Source organism: Notothenia coriiceps, unplaced genomic scaffold (assembly GCF_000735185.1).
Source record: "Notothenia coriiceps isolate Sejong01 unplaced genomic scaffold, NC01 NC01_scaffold00000339, whole genome shotgun sequence".
NCBI classification, from domain to species: Eukaryota; Metazoa; Chordata; class Actinopteri; order Perciformes; family Nototheniidae; genus Notothenia; species Notothenia coriiceps.
Genome location: NW_011333040.1, coordinates 22,050,265 through 22,056,522, shown reverse-complemented (window position 1 = coordinate 22,056,522; position 6,258 = coordinate 22,050,265). Strand labels below are relative to the sequence as shown.

Sequence of the window (6,258 nt, the reverse complement as noted above, 5' to 3'; positions counted from 1 at the left end):
GGTACACAGAACAGCCATTATAATAGTTAAAAGCCCATAGGATTGATAATTATTTGGGTTTTGCATTTGTCTTACCCGAGTTACAGCCAGCATCCTCCGCTGGTGCTGCATGTGGCTGCTTGTCAACGTGCGTTTCCTCACACATCACAAAGATCATGACAAAAGATAACACTTGTAGACAGGAAGTTTATATAAATCAAGTCCAAGTACATACACAAAGCAGCATTTTACAATAGAGATTTAAAAATAAACAATATGGAATACAAATCTCCATATTTTACATTAAGACTTGTATGTGTATATAAAGTATTAACTTGTTTTATTACAAAAACTACATTCATCATTTAACTACATTACAATGTTTTCAATACAGGCTTTTGTGGTGAACAAAAATCACATTGTCATTGGATGATTTCCATGAGATATACATTTGTTTTAAAACGTATTGCAGTTCACAGTTCGAGTTTACAAGAAAGGTTTTTAGATAGACGCACTATACCAAAACCAGGCAGAGCAACCTTTCCAGTTGGCTGAAACCATTAAATAGGAGTTTCGCAACATAGGGGTCAGCACCCCTACAAGGGGTCGCGAGAAGAATGTGCTGGGTTGCAAAATGATTGCCCAGGTAAAGAAATCAGAAAAAAACAAAATGAAGTTCATATTTTGGACTTTACAATTAGCTTTTTTCTTGTGCCATATTTTTTGATTTGTCCCTCTAGACATGCAACCTCTGACACCAGGTCGTAAGACTGGCGTTAGCTTTATATAAAAAGCAAGAGAAGGTCGGTCGTTTCATTATAAACAAGAACAAAAAACTATTTCAAAGGAAATGCATTTCAGTCATTTTTCCTGATTTCATTTACAGTATTTACATTTACAATCCAGAACACACGGTCGGCTCGGACTGGAGTCAAATGACTCAAGACTCAAATGATTTACAATTTGGAGGTACTTTACTCCTGTACTTCAGAGAGACTTGACAATATGATGATTCAGATTCTCATCATGCAGGAACGTTTTTCACTACTTTACTTTGAGTATTTGGTCCATCACTATCTAATCCACTAATAATTCTACTACGTTTTTTTTAAGTTAACCTCAAAATGTATTGTCTTTTACAGGTAAGAAGAAACCAGGCAAGCTAATAGAAAATAGTTTTTGATAGTTGCTATTCGAGTTACTCCATAAATATGTTTTGTGGCTCAGTCACATGATGTTATTTTGTTGGTTGGTGTGCATGTTTTAACAGGGATAGTAATTCCTAAAAGGTGTCGATATGTGTTATTTATTATATATTGTCTTGGCAAAAACAACGTGTATTCTTTCTGTAAACATATGCTTACTTTTCACAGGATAACGCAGCCAAGTTTTTAGCATAATTCGATCTTCTTACTTTACTCCTATATTTAGATGTTTGGCAGAGCAGATCACTCACAGGCCTTTATTGTATGTCACAATCTTACAATCTGTTGCCATGGCGATCTCTGGCTCTAGCTGATTGACGCTGATCTGTGGGAATCAAAGCAGAAAAAAAAAGGTCATCAGTGCAAATAGAAATGCGTTTAAATAGCAGTGAGACACAAAACGCTAACATACAGTACAGTATGTGTAGATGCATCCATAAAACTCTACATGCAGTATGCGTAGATGCATCCATAAAACTCTACATGCAGTATGTGTAGATGCATCCATAAAACTCTACATGCAGTATGTGTAGATGCATCCATAAAACTCTACATGCAGTATGTGTAGATGCATCCATAAAACTCTAAATGCCGTATGTGTAAATGCATCCATAAAACTCTATATGCAATTTGTAACAGTTTCACAAATATATTCTTAAAGGCTTCAGATGTTCTGTATTTACAGCTAATGTGTAAAACGAGCCAATTTGGCAGAGGAAAGTCTAATTTGAGGTTCGCGGCTCCTAATATTTGAACCAGAGACAGATGGCTGTTGGAGTTGGAGGCAGAATCCTAATCAGACATCTTGGTAGGTGTGAAATGGGGAAGTGGGACAAATTGAGTAGGCAGGGGGTCCAGGGGAACAGGGCATTCATGTTGCTTTTTAGGGAGGTTTTTTTCACCTGCTATCTTAACGAAAGTGCAAAAAAAAAGGGACTTGTGAGAGAACAACAGGCCCCTTTCGTGGAGCGGGAGGCAGCTTTTCACAGGACTGTCAGCAACACATATGCCTGAAGTTTTTGTGCCATATGGCTGTCTGAGATATTTCCAGTGGTAATTAATTCCTAAATATTTTAAAGCCAGGGCTGCTTGTCTTGTGTCAGCGAGTCATTTGGCAAAGACAAGAGAAAAAGATAGAGACATGGAGTGAAAAACAAAACGCCATTTAATGAGTAGTGTGACACATACTGAGGCAATAAGGCTCAAGTTAGATCTCAACCTGCATGGCTTCGATGAATGGAGGCAGTAGAGACTGTGGGCAGATCATAACAGAGCGGGTTAAGCCTCCGAGGGATACGCCTCATTAGCAGAGCCTCTGTAAAACTCAATGGGGGACGATAAAGAGGTCAGGAGACCCCGGTCATCAACATCAGTCATGGCAGGCATGAGGATGAGGATTGTTCTCGGTTGCTGTTCCCTCCTTCCAGAAATGTCCTCATATCAGACCGTAACACACAGAATGATCCTTCAACAAGACCTTCAAAAACTCCCTTTTCCTGATAAACTCCTTCCGCCACCTGAAGGCTAACCTATTTGGCCGCTTTCCTTTTGATAGTTTGTTTATTTCTATTCCATTTCATTGCATCTTGTTTTTTCATATGGATTATTTTATTGTTAAGTGTCTCTGAGATGAAATTCTATATAACAACAATGTATTATTATTATTATCATGAGCATAGCAGCTATTTAATACACAGAGAATGTGAAGAAGCAAGAATTGGTGTTAAAAAACAACTTCAAAAACACAATCTATTATATATTAGGGCAAAGACATATTCCTTTGCATAGGATGAAGTTATTTTGTGATGACGTACCTGGGACATCTGTGGGAAGAGGCTGATGGCGAGAGGCAGAGCGAGGCCGAAGGCGGCGAGGCACACCAGGCTGTGGACAGGGAGGACGAGCCGCCGGCGCCTCTGCAGGAGAGGAAGCCTGCAGGGGGAAAACATCGACACTTTTTCATCTCACAGTTCATATAGAGAGAAACACAATAACCAACTCATTACATGGTTAAGTGACAGCAGTGGAATACAATTTATACTGGATTTGTTTAGCAATACCACAATCATCTCAAAATGTTTAAAAGCAGTACAGTACAGCTTAAGTAAACAGTGGCAATTTGTCCTATTTGCCAAAACCAATTTTCGGAATCAGATGTGGCCAATTAGATAGATAGATAGAGATAGGTACTTTATTGATCTAAATTTGGGACATTTTTGCGTTGCAGCAGCATAAAAACAAAAGGCAATGTACATGAGAGAAATTAAGACACAAGAAATAAACAGTCCAAAATGTTTCAGAAATACAAATAAAATATCATAAAAAAATCAAAAAGTTAAAGGTGGTGTAGGTAAGTTTTAGAAACCGGCTCGAGATACACTTTTTGTTATATTCCATGGAATGCTCTTAACATCCCGAAAGCAATGAATTTCTTAAATGCTTTGACAAAAAATCAGTTCATCTGTGGAAGCCGTGGCGCTGTAAAAAGCACGACCAATCATTTTCACCGGCCCGGCTAAAATAACTGGATGGCCTACCTGCCTGTCAGCCTGTGCACAAACTTATCTCGTGCCCTCATTGGTCATGTGCGCGTTCGTGTGTGTTGGAGGAGGGGCTCTGTAAGGAAGTGGCAGATTTTTTCCGGCTGTGTATTTTCAAATTCTAGTGCACTCGAGCTGGTTTCTCCAAAATTACCTACCCCACCTTTAAAGAATATAAAATAACAATTAAAAAATATATATAGGCTACATGTGGAAAATATACATGTGGAAATACACATTTCCAGTAACAAATATAATGAAGGATATTTTTGTGCAAGAATGGATACCAAAAACATCTCAAAATGTTTAAAAGCAGTACAGTTAAGTGTAAGTAAACAGAGGCAATTTGTCCTAATTGCCTAAAACTATTTTTGGAATCAGATGTGGTCAATTACTGGCAGAAAACATCTTTGTGCAAATCTATACAAATGGTGCACCTCATTTGAGCAAAGACGCAGAAATATTAACCTTCAATGTCTAAATCAAAGATCTGTATTTTATTCAGGATCTCTGTGCAGCTAAGCAGACTCAGGAACATCAAATCCACTATGTCAGAGCCATAATGTCTTCATCTGATCATCAACCTATAGTGACAAAGATGGTACATCTAGAGGCTCAATTTCGAATGGTATATTTACTGACGACCAGAAGGTGAACAGGAAGTTATTTTTTAAGTTAACAAGTTAGCTGTTCAATTAAAGCTTAATTAGCATATTTGTATTCACATTACCCTGTTTTGTTTGTATTTCAAAAATAATGCTTCAGTGATAAAAACAGCATTTCTAAGTTTGACATTCGTTTGACGTTTACAGTCAATCTTTGCTTTTATTGTCCTTAGTTTGAAATTCTGAAAGGTGATTGGTTTGTTGTGTTAACCTAAATAATCTAAGAGACATGTATTGTAACAGTTTGAAAACCCTTTTGTCAATCTTTACAAAAACACTTTTATTTTTAATGACGTTTTAAAAGACCTATCTCCAGAAATACATTTTCTCGCCAAAATGTCTCCTCGCTTCCCCTCCGTATGATAATCCCCTCTTCAGCGTAGGACAGTGAACTCAGCAGGAGCTCGAGAGAGAGCCGCTCCCTCTCTCCTCCACCAGCGACGCCTCTCCCCCTAACGAGGAGAGCTGCCGCTTAATGAGGGAGCTCATTAACACATATGGCTTCCATGCTTTAATTAGGCTACACACACACACACAACCACACACACACACACACACACACACACACAACCACAACCACACACACACACACACGTGCAGATACACATCTTAAAACTGGGGTTACAAAGAGAAATGTGAGAAAAGTTCCCGAGTTTACATAATCCGGGGATTACGTTTGTCTGTGTGTAACTCGTTTATTATAACTTAATATGTAAGAAATTTAGTCCTTTTATTTTAACAGGATTCATCTTGGCTTCCGACTGATGACTACGAAAAACTTAAGTATTTTCATCACCAAAACAGGGTCCCTGTAATTTCATTTCCATCCAGTAAAGGTGAAGTCTTTTTGTGAAAATCAATATAAGGTACCTTACGAGAATTTAGGGCTTTCGTTACTTATGTAATTTACGAAACTGTTATTTATGTAATTTTTTACAGTAGACCACCTTCGGGCACCGCGACATTTTTCGTGCTTGTAGTAGACTCGGACGGGCCCGATTTTTCATGACCTACCGGATGGACGACAGTCGGGAAGGTAGACACGTGGTTTTGAATAGAGCACGGAGTAACCAGTAGACGCGCAAGCACACAACAACCTCCTCCCCGAGACATTCCTTCAGACTTCCTTCCCGTAACTAAAAAAAGTCGACGCATGAAAGGTTTAAGATCGCGGGGTGAGCTTTCGACCAAAGAGGTAAGAATGAATGGGATGGAAATCTCATTTGTTGTACGTAAAAGACTAGCTATAATAAATTTAATATTAAAACACCTTTAGGAAAAACAGTCAGAAATTATCACACAACGTAAGAAACCGAAAGACGACTTTACGTACACACTTTTTACGTGAAGGTTTATTAACAAACTCCAATGCGACGTTGGTATCTCACCACATATATAATTTTCGGACGTCGAATTACTTTATTTGCATCTTATTTATGTAAGGGATTACAGAAAGATTAATGGGTGAAGAGAGCAAAGAAAACGAATTCCGATTCAAGGTTTAATAAGGTTTCTGGGACTCCAACCAGAGGTTTTATACAGATTAAGAAAATTTCCAGAAACCGAACTCTTTTTGTTAACGCTTGGAGGCTTTAAACAAACAAAGAGAGAACCGTGTTGTACTCAAGTAGACCCTTTAAGATAATTAACCCAGAAGAGCGACACTGTACGCGTAAGACCAGTGCGACAGTCTCCAAGTACATTTGTCAAGTTGGGGGCCCAATTTTGTAGCTGGTCCTTGTACCCGGCGAGAGGTCCAATAAGTCAGTAAGTGTTGACAAAACAGTTAAAACCTATTAAAGGGAAGAAAGGTCACTAAAATTCCAATGAAACACTGAGAGCGTGTTGAAAAGAGTGTAGAGAGAAACA

General features: G+C 38.4%; 1 long non-coding RNA gene across 1 annotated transcript; it reads right to left on the bottom strand.

Annotated features, from left to right (window-relative positions):
- Positions 1-302: 302 nt before the first annotated feature.
- Positions 303-3,118, bottom strand: LOC104949065 (uncharacterized). Its single transcript, XR_798765.1, has 2 exons — positions 2,999-3,118; positions 303-1,509 (listed from the first exon to the last, which is right to left on the bottom strand). It is a non-coding gene; the product is annotated as an uncharacterized lncRNA (long non-coding RNA).
- Between the last annotated feature and the right edge of the window lie 3,140 nt (positions 3,119-6,258).